The sequence below is a fragment of the Simochromis diagramma genome, unplaced genomic scaffold, assembly GCF_900408965.1.
Source record: "Simochromis diagramma unplaced genomic scaffold, fSimDia1.1 OVJJ01000344.1, whole genome shotgun sequence".
NCBI lineage: Eukaryota > Metazoa > Chordata > Actinopteri > Cichliformes > Cichlidae > Simochromis > Simochromis diagramma.
Window position 1 is genome coordinate 14,448,410 of NW_024387375.1, and position 15,983 is coordinate 14,464,392.

Sequence of the window (15,983 nt, forward strand, 5' to 3'; positions counted from 1 at the left end):
GTGTTTGGCATATCATTTAAAAATGACACTAGTTAAGCGTTGGAACTACTGAAACCTATAACTGAATGTCTTTCAGAAAGAGTAACACTTGATGATTATGTTCAGAGAGTGTGAAAATAAACATTTTTTTCTAGAAACCCACAGTTTCTATAACCCACAGTTTTCCACATTTTACTTCATGTTTAGCACGGTTAAAAAGCATAAACAACAGCTTTGTTTGAATCCGCTGCTTGGCCACTATGCTTTGGGCATAATTGCATTATTAGAGTTGCAAGGTGAATAGGTGAATCATTTATGTTATATTTAGCCAAGTGATGCCTATGGCAACATTTAGTAAAACAATCTGACAATGAAGGAGCTTTTGATATTCCCTGTTTAATGCTGAACATAATCTTGGTTTTATTAAATAAAAAGATGTTATGAATGCAAATTAGTGATAACAACTCTACTTGAAGGCCCCTGTCCATTGTCCTTGTGTTACCCTCGTTCATGAGGAAAGAATGTTAGATATAAGGTATCAACTTATTGTATTTACTTAGCAACAATCTCTCTGTCCTGATTTCACATTTTTTAACTATGTCAGATGTGATGTTATATAAAACAATGGTATGGTTTCCTTTTTCTCAGTTAGTCTCTGTCATGTTTTCCTCTTCATCACAGTTTTTGACATAGGGAATGGACCCAGATAAAGACAGAAATAGGTCAACTCTCTAGCCTCTATGTAGAAACAGTGGCTCTGGGCTTTGGCCAGTTTTTGAATGTTTGACTGAGCTAAAGAGGATATACTGAAAGAAGAAATTTTAAATACTGGTGCACTGTCTATGAGCTGCATTAAAAGAAAAGCACAAGCACTGTGCAGCAGAAATCGCATTTCAGATTAATTAAGCAGTATCTATCTTTTTTTACATTTTCATATTTTTCTATATTTAACTTATTTTCCCACTCTGTAAGATAATTTAGCTTCAAATTAAATGTCACACAAATACAAACGTGATTTTTTTTTATACATGAGAGATTAGGTGTGTGCAACTTTTTAAAAATCATTTATTTATTATTTTTATTTACTTCGTTTTACTTCTGCAACTTTAACCTATGCAAAAAAATTCTAACTGTCTGATGTCTTGATGCATGCTCAATCAGCCAGGTAAGGAAATCCCCCAAAGCTGAGTCTGTTCATCTGGACATAGCGTTTTCCGTGGGAGAAACGTTTCGTCACTTATTCAAGTGACTTCTTCAGTCTTGGTTGAATGATGATTCTGGCCAGGATGTGTTGTTACAATGCAATTGAACCACAGCCATGACTGAGGGAGATCATGACAACAAGCACAGGAAGACAGACACTAAATACAAAATGGATAACGAGGGCAAAGAGGACACACCTGGGAAGCACGGATATAACACTGGATATAACACAGAACATAATGCACAATGATGGGAGACTATCAAAGTAAAACAGGAAGTACAGAGGGGCAGACTGGAGAGAGAGAGGGAACACAGAGGAGCACGAGCTGGGGAACATAGATAAATATAACGGAAGAAAACACGAGCGGAAAACAACATATAAGAACTCACACCACAATATAAACATGGACACACAGAGGGAGACACAGAAGGCACAGACACAAGGGGAAATCTAATAACCCAAACTAAACAGAACAGCCTAGGAACCACAAAATAAATCCTTAAAATAAGAAATTGACTTAACATAATACAAACACACAAGAAAACTGAGAATGCTGGCTCAAAATGAACCAGGACCATGACATTGAAACAGTGGCCACTGGCCCATAGGTGTAAATAGACTGCAGATCTGGCCTGACTTTCAAACCTTTGAAAGCCCCAGAGACACGGTGTTTAGGGAAAATGTGTCACACTTATTCCAGAACTCCTGACAAATAAGGGACTACTAAGGATTTTTGCTAAGGCAGCAGTTGTCCTTCTGTCTTTATCACCTGGAGCTTTCTTTAGGTGCCTTCCCAGCTTTGAGAAATGGGATAACCACATTTACTCAGGGCTTTCTTGATGTGATGTTCTTCTGCTTCCCTGGATACTGGATCTGTGGGGATGGTGTTCGCTCTGTGTTGTAGCATCCTGACGACACCCAGTTTGTGCTCCAAAGGCTGATAGCAGTGAACCCTTAACCCTTTAAGACCTACCATAGAACCAAGGCCGCCAGAGCTTATATTATATTTTTACATGTTGTAGTGCCATTTCTGGGAGCATTTCAAGTTGATATACATCAATACAACCATTATAGCCCAAATTTGTGACTGTAAATAAACACCATTCACTGTAATTCCCTGGTGTCTGTGTGTTCTGCTATCTGTGTCCACCTGCTTAGTTATCTGACATATAGCACTTTAAAAACAACACATGGCCGACCAAAATGCTGTACAGCAGAAATATAAAAAGTACAATAAGAATAATAAATAAAATAACAATAAAATAACATTGTCAGTTACCCACTGAGGATATAGGGCTGCAGTAGATCAGACAAATATACAGGCACCAAACCATTTAATGATTTAAAAGCCAGTACAGGGCTCTAGACTAACTTTTTGCCACGGTTGCAACCACATCGCTTAAAATCACAGTTTTACATGTGCACTTTTTTGGGGGGGAAATTGCTGTCACTACAGACACTATTAATTTGTAAATGATTAACTAACAATCTTGTCAACACAAAGTTCTTTATTTGGAGCACATTTTTACAAGAAAGATAAGTTACTGAAAAACTGCTTGCGCTTAAAGTGCCATCAGCCTCCTCTGACGACCTGTTTGTTGCTGCCTGCTGCTGAAAGGCAGTAGGGAGAGGGCACACTTGGGCAGTGCATTTATTGCAGCATATAATGTGTTTTCTGGATACACTGCTTTTTCAGCGTTCAGAGATTGATGGCTCCGTGTCAGAGCACTGCCTATGAATTTCAGACAGATCATGTCTTAACTTAACAAAAAAGTTATCAATAGTTCTTTTCATCTTTTCTTATTACCCACAGCTACATCCACTTCTGTCGGGCTTAGGCTACTCACTAGGGCTGGGTATCATCACTGATTTCTATAATCCATTCGATTCCGATTCACAAGGTTCTGATTCGATTCGATTCAATTTTGCCTCAGACATTCAGAAATATTATAATTCTAATCATTTATCAGTACTGATGCATGTGAGACTTCATCAGAGGTGTGATCATCACAGCAGATGCCTTTGTGTCAAAGTAACTGAGGCTAAAACACAGAAAAACATGAAGGAGATTTTCCTGGCCTGGCTTTTTATAGCAGATAACCTTAAAAATATTCTGCAATATTCTGCAATTTTGCATAATTTTAAAAGGTTAAACTTTCTTCAGTATTGAACAGAAGAAATTAGGCTTTCTTTTCCGAGGTCATTTAAGTAAAAAAAAAGAAAAAAGGAAAGACAGCGGCCGACAGTGCTGTAGTAGACTGGGGGTAATAAGCGAATGAATAATGCAGAAAACAGATTTGAGATGGGAAACTGTTCTTGAAGTACAGAGAGAGAGAGCTGTGCATGCAGTGCGATTTTATCGTGGTAGAAGCAAAACAGTAAATGAAGGTTGTCGACATTTATCAAATGTGAATCGTAGTTTGGATCTTCTTTTTTCCTGCTGGTTCAGTGAATTTTGGTTTGAGAAAGACAAAACCTGCAACTCAGAATCTAGCCCAAAAATGACGTAAACGAAAAGCGCGGACCCGCCTATGCATCAGAATCTTTGAGCTTTCAGCCCCAACGGCATGTCCATGTACGTGCCGTCGGGTGAGAAAGACGAGAAAGAGAAAGCTGATTCCGTGCTCTGTGTTTACTTCTTTTTGCAGATTCCGTTTTCCTGCTCTCATTTGCTGTTTGATTGTTGTTGATATAGTTTTGTGAGCTTTAACCTGAGATTCTGGTGTTTCTGGCAAAATACATTTATATTTAAAAGTCGATTCAGGATTTAATGAATCGATATCGCTTTATTGAAGCTACTCACCTCTCTCTATCCGCCTGCACTTTCAAACGTACACACGAAGGACTACAGTAATATCTGGACCACGGCCAATCAGAGAGGTCCCGCTCCTGACTATCTCTGATTGGTTTAGACCACAATAGGGGCATTGTCAGTTGTTGACCACACGGAGATTTTCAAAGTTGCGGAGAATTTTATTTAATTTCTTTTACTCAAAAAGTTGGTCGCACCGGTGCGACCAACCTGAAGAAGTGTGCGGTTGGACGAAGAGAGGTACAGTATCTGGGGTACCACTTGGGGGCAGGCAGGTGCGCCCACAGGTGGAGAAAACAACAGCAGTCACATCATGTGCACGCCCCAAGACCAAAAAGGGAGTGAGATGGTTTGGGGCTGGCGGGTTACTATTGCCGATCCATACCCGGGTTTGCAGACCTGACCAGCCCCTTGACTGATCACACCCAAAATGGCGAGCTGGTCAAGTGGACGGGGCTGTGCCAAGCGGCATTTGTGCAGGTGAAGAAAGCTCTCTGTGGGAAGCCGCTGCCTTACACTCTTGATTTTTCCCTCCCTTTTGTCCTGCAGACTGATGCCTCGAACAGAGGGCTGGGAGCTGTCCTGTCCCAGCAGGTGGGGCTTGACCGCCCAGTCCTATACATCAGCCGGAAGCTAACAGAGGGTGAGAGAAGGTACACTACAGTGGAGAAGGACTGTCTGGGCGGTAGACTCCGTTCATTATTACATCCTATGATACAAATTAACTGTCTGCTTGGACCATGCCCCAATGCAGCGGCTCCACCGCATAAAGGATGCCAACGCCTGGATGACCCGGTGGTATCTGGTCCTGCAGCCCTTTAAATTCAAGGTTAATGAGGTTTTTCATTTTGATAATGAGGTCAGAGACCAGAGATTGTAGAATGCACACACAGCTGGAAAGCTGACAGATGTGTGTGCCAAACCAGGAAACAGTATGACTGAAAATTCAATAAAAAACTTTAAGCAACCACATGAACAGTATGTCAGGTCATAGTCCTTTACACAAGTAAACCACCAGAGCTCAAAGTAAGGGAATCCTAAACATCCAAAAGACTCTGCAATGTTTCTCTTTCTCCAGAGACAATAATGAAACTTTCTCTCCATTCTGACAGAGCTACATTTTACTCTGCTAAAGTCACCCAGTTGCTTCCTTCTCTAGTTGTCACACCACACACTCACATCTTTCAATAAACCTTTAAAAACTGACAACGGTCATTTGAGTCTGCTCACTGACTCCCATTTGAAGGTAATTATCATGAGGTCCAATTCAGTGACTCAGATTAGGCTGAGTTGGACCCAACTGAAGGGCTCTGAGACAAAAGAATAAACTAAAAGAGGAAACTTTATTGCTAATATTCTGAAATTTAAAAACATAAAAAATCAAATGAGGCAGAAACAAAGGAACTGTAAAACTAGGAAACTGTGAGGAACCCAAGGCAAAAGCAGAAACACACTACTTGAGGGGTCAACACAGCAGAGAACAACAGGAGACGCACACAATACATACACAGAGATTGGGGCAGAGTGGACACACATGAGGAAAACAGCCAAACAGAATCTTACTGAAGAGACAGGGTAGGCAAAACTGAAACCGGGAGACTATCAAAATAAAAAAGGAAATAACACACACACACACACACACACACACACGTGCGCACACACACAAACTTAGACTAAGACACTTAGTCTAAGTTTGAACTTGAAATGAACTTGAACTTCCTACTACACTGGAAACGGAATGGGAATAAACAGACATCAAGACATGACAAACTGGGGACACAAAGGGACAAAACACAGAGAGATGAAAATGGGACAGGAGACAGGACCAGGGGGACTTTGGATTTGTTTTTTGTTATCCTCAAAGTTGGTTAGCCAGCTGACAGATAAGCGAACTGAAATTTCTGGAAATTGTATGTCACGCAGGCGAAAAAAAAGACTCAGGCGCAGACCAGCTGAACTAGAACAGCAGTCGTAAATTTATTTACAAAACACCATGTGAAAGTATATATAGTGTACAGGGCAGGGATATGCAATGGTCCAGGGGAAAAAGGGGAGAAAGTCCAAAACACACTCCGCTCATTCGCTCCTTCCCAGTTTGACTTCAGCACTCTTCTGCATCCAAACTCGCTCCTCTCGTATTTGTTTTCATACACGTTTGTTTGCACACTCACTCCACTCCACACCACACCACCAGGGAAACAGATCGGAGGTACGAACGAGTCCGAGAACCTAAGCACAAGAGAACTGCGGTTAGAATAAACAGAGTATTCACACGACAAACAGGGTTTATCGGGGCTGTACTGACGAGAGTAAGTCCACAACCCAGCGAAGAAGCCTTCTGAGTCCTCAGCTTAAATAGCCCAGGAGTCCGGGTAATCAGGTGAATTCACAGCACGTGCGTGGGCCAAGGGGCGGGAGCCCCGTCCAGGCAGACAGGTGAGAGACAGGAGAGGGAGAGAGACAAACTAAAAACAACATGTAGCCTGAAAACCTAGGTACACCAAGGAGACACAGAGACCATGACATTGTAATTTATAGTATTTAAACAAAAATAGTTTTCGATCCTATTACATTTTTTTGATACAGAAGAGCCGATCTGCCTTGAATGATTTTAGTAAAAAACTCATTTGTAAACTCATCTGTTTTTTAGAAACAGATATCAGTGCTGTAGCTGAAACAAGTTACTGTGCCAACTGCATTGGGACTTGAAGATAATCCAAGAAAGCTTCTTATATTTTAAATATAAACATTAAAGTCAAAGAAAAGAACGTTTACAGAACACTAAAATTCACAACTAGTGCATGTGTAAACCGTTCTACTATGTCAAAAATTACTTGTATTGGTACTTGTAGATGCGAGATGTAAAGTTCTGCTTAGCCTGTAGTATATTCAGTACCCATGATTGTCACTGTTCCACAGCTGAGTAAACGTATAATTTTTTGCTGATGAATTTGGTCCAGTGATTTTTCCACACTGTGGCTACAATAATCCAGTTACAAAGATGAGATCTGTTTGGCCTTTGTACTTTATAATATCAGTTCCCACATTGTTCTAGTATCCTTCTTTACTTTACTATGGCCCTATGTTGTCAGCACTTACAGTTTCAAGTTGTATGGCATCTAAATAAAATATGCACACATAATGTCTAAAACATATAGTGAACTCTATTCAAGTCTATTTTATTTCCATTACATGAAAAAACAGCTTTGTGTCCATATAAGGTTTCAATTTATAATGAGAAAATGCATTGTAATTTATTATTCAGAATGCAAAGATACATAAACATAGACTTAACTGTTATCTTTCTGACTATGAACTTGTATTTATATGACTTTTATATGACAGTTGAATCCTTGACCCTGTTCCTTCCTAATTATGTCCCTCAACCTATTTTCTTACCAGGATGACCTTCCTCCATGTCTTCCTCACTTGTATGGAATGGGACTCAAAAGAATCACTTACTAAAGGACTTTGGCTGGTACTATTGTTAATGGTGCAGCTGCCGTAGCCCTAGTAGCTAACATTGGTTAAGTTGACCCATTGTCCATCATTATTAACCACTTCTTCCTGTTATGAGACGGCTGTGTGCAGGCAGGAATGGTGGACCCAAAGTGCAGACGCACAGAGGCAAAAGGTGAACTCAAAAACGGTAACAAAACTGAGACTCCAAAAACCAAACTCAGGCAAACTGACACACAGCATAGTAAACAGTAGATCTCAACACAGACAAACTGAAACACAGGGCTTAAATACACAGAGGGAGCAATCAGGGAATGGGTAACAGGAGGGAAACACAGCTGGGGCAAATCAGGCCTAACGAGACAAAGGAAGCACAACCAGACGCATTTACATGAGACAAGGACTTTCAAAGTAAAACAGGAAACATAACACAGACTGAACTTACAGACACAGACTCACCGGCAGGCACTACAACAGAGGGAACAGAGACGTGGGACCAGGGGAGACACAGAGACATAAACCATAAGATAGAACTCTAACAAAGAAACCAAAGACTAGAAATGATAAATAATATAATAAACTCAAAACACTGGGTCAGCGACCCAGGCATCCTAACACTTCAACACTAAACTCTGTTTATTGCACAGGGAAAGTAGGGCATGGGCCGGTTTTATTGGGCAAGCCAGTGTCAGTAATGAAAATTAACGAATGGGCTGCTGTCAGCACTTGTAGGGCTGTGAAGGGGTCTTTTAAGTTGGCATGTAGCCTGTATTATTATATCGACAAAGAGAAAAAATATATTTAACTATGGCCCACAAGTTTCTAAGCCCACTGGGCAAATGGCTGATATGCCAGATTACCAGGCCAGTCCTGACCATAGCTTTAAATTTATATCAGAACATTTATCAATATGCCTTGAGAAATTTACTTCAGAATTAAGGACACATATTTTTGGAATTCAAGAACACAAAATCAGCACGTTGTCATTGCATAATTGCCCCCATTTAATGAATCATTTCCCCATAGACTGCTTACTTGCACTTTTCCAATGAAATTCCTCTTTGTTTTATGGGGGCGGGGTTTATGTCGTTTGTCAGTAACAAATGACACAAATAATAATCGTACACACTGAGAGACTGCACCACTGATGTCATTCAGTAGTCACATATCCCATATTCACTTTCTGGTTTCTCTTTTGCAGTATACAAAATCATACCATTATTTATATGGTGCTTGTTTTTCTCAAATTATTTTTTTAAAAAGAAAGACAATAAGCAACCCAATATTTACATTACCTATATATTTACATTTCTCTTTTGATTTACTTCATCTTTACTGTTTGCTTCTGTTGTCTGTAGGCATAGCACCCTACTGTTTTATGCCTTGTGTTACCTCAGACATTTGTATTTTTGATTCTTACTCACACAGACTTAAATGCTTCTTTTCTGTTTTTACTCCTTTTTACTTTCACTTATTACTATTGCAACTTAACTTAATCCTCCAGACACAGAAAGAGTGTGGGTCCATTCCCAATAATATCTCTTTTTTTGGTAGAATATTAATGTTATAAATCATAGATAGAAACCTTATGTGGTATTCTTATGTTATTTTTATAATGGACTTCTGCATCTGTCTCAATGACAAAGCAGCAAAGTAATATATGGTTACATGCAACCACTTTCACACATATACACGTACACACACAAACACATACAGGCACACACAAAACATACTGCAGAAACTGAAATAGCAAGGACAATGTGACTCATACTGTAATAAGAGTGTTAGAGCGTGGGTGTCATTTTATATTAGTAGAAAGAACAAGTCTAATCTCTCTTGACAAAATTGAGCAGAACATACTAATGAACATAACTTTCAACCGTTAGCGTTGACACCACAAATCAGTGTTTGTTACACACTTATTATATCCTTAATATTCAATGACTGTTTGATACACTTTAGCTAGTCGTTGTCTTTTCAGACATTGTGTAACATTTCTGTGATGGTAAGTGATTCAGTTAATGACTGAGGAAAATGTAATTTGACAAATTACTCTTTATGGGACAAACCTAAAGAGTCCATAATAATGAAAACATATTTATAGATTCTCTGAAAACAAATATTTCTTGTTTAAGTATTTTAGCTGTTGATATTCCATAATTATTTTCACTTTCTCTTCTTGTTTTTGTTTTTCCATTTGCACTTCGGTAAACCTGTTCCTTTCAGTGGGTGCCTCTCTCAAAGTGTATAATTTGGTTTGAATTTGTTACGTGTTTTCATTTCCAGTATTTATGCCAATGTTTGCTTTGCCTTACCATTTTTTTTGTAGTTATTTTTGTGATTGCCATTTTTCCTTGATGTTTGCCTATCTGCATTTAGGTTTTTGTGGCTTTCACAGATTTTTGTAGCCTTTATCTGTCACGGCTGGGGCAGCAGTCGTGTGGTAGAATAAATGAGGACCCGAAATGCAGACGGTGGTGGAGATGCGAGGGGAAGTTTATTTATAGTGAAAATAACAGAGGTGAGGGCAGAACTGAACATAAACCTAAACTGGGTGAAACTAACAAACAAACCTGGGACATAAGGTCAGCGGGAGAAACTCAGAGGTGGCAGATGAGGACAGCTAGACAGAGAGACGCAGAGGAACATAGAGAATGAACACAGACGATCCGACGATGAGCAGAAGCCAACACACACTATAAATACACACCAGGGGTGGACACAGCTGACACTAATGGACATAACGAGAAGCAGACCTACAAAGTAAAACCGGAAACACAAAGACTGTTTTAGTTTGCCAACCACCAATACAAATGTAAGAAAGAAGAAGAAGAAAGACTGTTTTACAACACCAAACGCAGGGACCCGAACGGAGCACAGAGGGAAGACACAGGTAGGGACAATAAACACGACAACCAAACCCAAAGAACGAATATAAATTCAGAATAAACACCAAACACAAGATGAAACCAAAATGAAACACAAAATGCTGGGTCAACGACCCAGGACCATGACATTATCAGCTTGTAATTTCTTAAACCTGTCTGGCTTTAGTCCAGCAGTTGGGGAAAGGAGCACTAAATTGTGTTAATTATCCAAAGATGCTTATGGATTGTGGTTTAAAGAATGTTTTATCATCGCTAAACTAGGTTCCTGAAGCATAAGTAGACTATGCATAAAGGAATATAGCTGTTTTCAACTTTTTTTTTCTCTAGAAAACCTTCTTTTTAATGGAATTTTGCATGTTTTTCAAGCAGTGTCACATAACAGTTTGAAGGTCAATGCCATGCAGTGCTGGTTTACATCTTAAGTATTATTTCACCACACAGTCTTACACAGAGCAGCAAACCTCTAATCATATTTCTTTCTGAAAGACTCAGCCTTGATATGCTACTGTTTTTGAAGATTTGGTTGTTTTGTTTTTTTCAGTTAAATGTTGGGTCCAAATCACGGCAAATAATTGAGTTCAGTTATTTTCTTCTTCTTTTTTTTATGGACAATAAACTCGCAAACAGTCCATAGACCCCCAGTGCATGCATGATTCTCTGAGGTTGGAATGCTTCTCTACATAACTGACACTTTTCCCCCAGAAGTCTATCTAATGAATTTACATTCAAATATAGAATCAAATGTAATTTTCTCAAAGACAAAAGAAGATTAAATTGAATGCTATAAACTGTTAATAAGTTATTGCTTTCCAAGTTATTATTTTGGGGCTTCTTTTGAAAGACTGCAAAATTTGCTCCCTTTTCAGGTCTTTTAAAGGAAGAGTTAATGTAATGTATCAAAGTTACAAAAAGCTTCACAAAAATACCCCTAAAAAATACATTTAAAAAAACGAAAGTTTTTTCGTTATGTTATGATGTCACTGAACCATACTAGAATCAATATCTGAAATAGGCACTAGTAATAATGATTAAAAGCAATACTCCCTTTTACAAAGAAGAGGGGAATATTAATGGAGGGAGAAAGTAATGAGGACAGAAAAAACTGGCTGGCAGGAGAACTTGGGGCCAAAGAAGATTCCAGTTTATGCAATAAACATTTACCACATTTACCACCCCAAAAAAACAAGTTTTCTGTATGCAAAATCAAGTTACATTCAATGTGGGCCACAAACTGAGTGACAAAGAAGTTTTTGGAAGACAAAGTTTTGAATATTCTATGAAACAAGAAAGAAGCTCATATAGTAAAAGTAGGAGCATGGGTAACACATTTATCTCTGTGCAAATGTTTGCAGTGTAGTGTTATGTAATAGCCAAGCATAATTCCCACTGTGCACACTGAAACCAGATGTTGGGTGGGCAGGTGAAGATTTGAATCACCTTGTAATCAGAATCAGAATCAGAATCAGAAAGGGTTTATTGCCAGATGTTGAGGAGGTTTACAACATTAGGAAATTGCTGCGGTGCTTCAGTGCAACATACTGTCATAAAAATATAAAAATAAGAATAAGAATTAAAAGTGCTAAGTGGATAGATATATACATGATATATACATGAGTGCAGGTGGTGATCAGTGCCAAACATGGAATGATGCAGTGAACACAGCGTAGGGTCATGTGTTAGTGGTGGGAACAGTCATATGGTTATTGTTCATGTGTCATTGTAATAGTGGTTTCAGATGTCATAATCCTTTAGATAGTAGTCAAAAACAATAAACTAAGACATGAGAGAAGGAGAAGATGAGTAAACAACTTATGTCACTACTCCTGGAATCACGAAAAAAAGTTTTTTGAGCAGAGGAATCAACAACGTGAGTCACGATGCTGGGCTCTGCCCACAGTAAGATAGGTTTTGTTTCCTTTTAGAGTTGCTGGAGAACTGTATCCAATATCTGGACATTTCAAAAAAAGGACAACATATTAGAGTAGTATTTGATCCCATTTCTAAAATCGAAAGACAGCTTTAGATAAGCAGTTGAACATAAAGAAAGTGTATGTTTGGAATAACTAGTGAATACATATTTTATACTATACTGTCCACTCAAGCCCAACTCTGACATTTTAAATGATTTTTCTTTCTTAATCTAATATGACTTTTATCAATTTTAATATCCACATGGAAGTACATAAAATTCATTCACAAAAGATTTTTTACCTAGTCTGGATACTTTTGGTTTGAACCAATATATGGACTGTTCTGACTATTGTCAATGTAGTACATGGACCTTCCTACCTACTCCAAAGGACAGATTTTGGACCATATTTTGTGTACTGGTATCACCCCATTGAACTGTTCTATATCGGACTTGCCTTTTCCACAGATGACCGCGTATCTCATTATATCAGTAGACCTTGAAGATTCCTTGGCTCCTCAGAAAACATGAATTATTTCCTTTTTTCGTCCTGCTCAGTGGTATTCATCAGAATGTATTCTTCGAATGTTTCTTCAGGAAAACTGGAGTTACTATTTATAAGGATAAAGTACTACGTCATTATACAACATACATACTACTACATTATATTTAGTATACATACAACTACTACTAGAACAACAGTTTAAAGAAGCTATTTCTCATGTTGACTCAGCCTACTGTGCAGTCGGCTGGCAGAAATGTTCCTACTGTGTTTTCCACATTACATAACGTTGTTAAACCCCCACACATACACACGCTTCTAAACTCCATAGAAAATTTCTGAACTTATTTTTTTATACCAAAATTGTAAACCTTCATCAACAATTGACCTCTTTTTGCAATATTGTGAACTGTTCTGCATTGACCTTTTCCCCTATCCATCTGTTCTTTATCCTAGTTTTGAACTTCCTAAAATAATTCAAATATCTTCCATTATTAGTAAGTTAAAATCATTCACATGCCAACATGATCCACTGTCCACCCCCCTTTCCTTGCTCACATATCACTAATATTGTATCTTGATGCATGCTCAATCATCCAGGTAAATAAATCCCAAAACATTGATTCTGTTCATCTGGACGTAGCTTTTTCGAAAACGCTACATCCAGATGAACAGAATCAATGTTTTGGCACTAATATTGTACATTCCTCTTCAGTTAATTGTGGTGTGCCCCAGGGCTCTGTTCTAGTTCCTTTGCTCTTTATTATCTATCTCCTACCTCTTCGCAATATTTTCATCTAATTTTACTGTTACACAGATGACACCCAGCTCTACGTCTCTTCCCACCCACATCTCTCTCTTTATTTTATTTAAAGGGTTGTTTAATCTTAATTTTCTTAAATGTAATGCCAATAAAACTGAATGTATTCTTTTTTTTTTCCTTTTTCTTTTGCCTGTCCTATTTGGTTCTTTAGCCGTCAGAATTGTTGTCTGAAGACCAACAAGGATACCAAATGGATTTACTTTGCCAAATGGATCATCACGGCCTTGCCGTATTGGTCCATTTGATCAACCTTTGTTGTTATTATTTATTTTATTTTTATTTTATTTTCAGTTGTTACAGACGGGACAGACATGACTGAGGGATAGGAAAGGGAGAAAGAAAGATGAAGGAAAAGAAAAACAGAAGGGAAGAGGGACAGTGAGAAAGGGCACTTAAAAAGAGAAAGAAGAGAAAAAAAAATCTCCTGGATCACCTGCTGAGAGAAAAAGAAGAGAAAACAAGCAAAAAAAAAAAACCCAGAGCAACATACTAAACACAACACCATCACGTTAATCTAGCTAAGTGTAAACAGCAGTAAATACTAAATATTGAATGTTGTTGTGTAGCAAGCAGGACCGACAGCGCATGATGTGCTTGGAAATAGCAGCCAATAAAGGTGTAGTTTATCTCTATGAACAGTGAACACCCGCGTGCACACCTGTGTGGATCAGCGCGCTTGTATTCAAAAGGTTTCCCCATGTAATGGTCTGCTAGAGGATGTAGAGAGCCATAGCCCTGTCCCCCAGGGCATGAAGCAGGCATGGAGGAGATCCAGGCTCCAGAAATCCAGAGGCCCCAGAGTGCGAGAGCCCAAGGAGGACCACCGGAGGGGCATCCGTGCCACCCTCCTGGGAAGAGCTGAGGAGAGCCTCAGATGAGGGGTCACCCAGTAGCCACGGAGCAGAAGCCAGAGGGGGCTGCAGTGGCGTGTCCACTGGCTCTGCCGGCAGCTAGCTGTGCCAGAGTGAACCGAGCCACAGGCCCGAGGGCCCCCTTTGCCCCGGAAGAGGCCTGACCGAGCAACAGACACCAGGCCCCGCCAAGTAGTCACCGGGAGTGAGCTGGTACATACCTGAGCGCCCAGCCCCGGACACCAAGAACCAACAACGCAGCCAATAATACCCCTGAGGGCATCAGTTAGCGGCAGGGAGTATCCCCAGTAGGCACCCCCGTCCTTCTGCACCCACCAAGGCAAGGGAGCCCAGGCCCATCCAGATCGGGGCCTATGGCAGCGGGACCGCCCAGCCCCACAGGACCCGGGGCAGCCCACCCAACCCCACCGCAGAGGAAACTTTACCGACCCTAACATTCAATCATCTCCCAGACTGCACAAGACAGTAGACACCCAGGTTAAGTTTATTCTCCACCTCTCCTATACTCTCCCCCACCTGCAGAGTGGACACCTGCAAGGATGGAACAAACTCCCTGTCACTTGAAGAGCCCCCTAGTTAGGCCGATGCGCCAGAGGCCCCCTGCGCCAGGGTTGAGCCCCCGTGCACCCACCCGCCCACAACCTCGGCGACACACCAACAAGGACCTAAACCCCCAAGTCCAAGCCAGAGCCCTAGCACGGAGGCGAAGCACCCCCGAACCCCAAGCCCCCACACCTGCCCCGGATCCACTCAGGGGCAGCCAGGCTACCAGGCCAGTAACCTACGTCCGCCAGCACAGACCCTCCCCCAGCCCTGCTGCACGCAGCCACAAGGAGAACTGAATGTATTCTTATTAGCACAAAATCTGCTCTGTCTAAATCCAGTAGTTTTTCATTATCTACTGATAATTCTGTTGTCATACCTTCCCCTCCGGTTAAGAATAGGGGCGTCATTCTCGGAAGTACTTTCCCTTAACGGCACATATAAATAATATTGCCTGGTCGGCCAACCTTTATCTTCACAGTATTAATCATTTATGTCTCTCACTTACTCCAAACAATATCACTATACCAGGGGTCAGCAACCTGCGGCTCTTTAGTCCTTATATTGCGGCTCTGCATGGTTTGGAAAAATAAATTATAAGTATTTAACTGAAGTGTATTTTATTTGTGTTCTTTTTTTGAAACTTGTAGTTCTAAATTGGAAAATTATTGTGATCTTGAATAATAAAAGTTATATTTTATTATTTTTCGTTGCTCAAAAGAAGCGTCACACTCATGGAAGCTGGTATACCCGCCGAAACGATATGCATTTACTGAGACTTTCAGCCCCAGGTAGGCCAAGTATGGAGAAATGTAAGAAAAGAACAATATCTGTAGAAAATACAACATTTAATGATGCCTGGGCAGATTCATTTGTATTTACTTCTGACAAGAGTGGCCTATGAGTATGCCTAATTTGTGGAGTGTCGATCATCGGATCCACATACGTATGTCAGCAGCTATTCTCCACCATGAACTAACGACCATGAACTA

General features: G+C 40.0%; 1 long non-coding RNA gene across 1 annotated transcript in view; it reads right to left on the reverse strand.

The window, feature by feature from the left end:
* The window catches only part of LOC120719723, a 22,508-nt gene extending 7,144 nt beyond the window's left edge, over positions 1-15,364 (reverse strand). Inside the window, exons 1-2 of the long non-coding RNA XR_005692743.1 lie at positions 15,351-15,364; positions 4,023-4,028 (exon numbers count right to left, since the gene is read on the reverse strand). This is a non-coding gene — a long non-coding RNA (uncharacterized LOC120719723). The remainder of the gene's footprint in view (positions 1-4,022; positions 4,029-15,350) is intronic.
* Between the last annotated feature and the right edge of the window lie 619 nt (positions 15,365-15,983).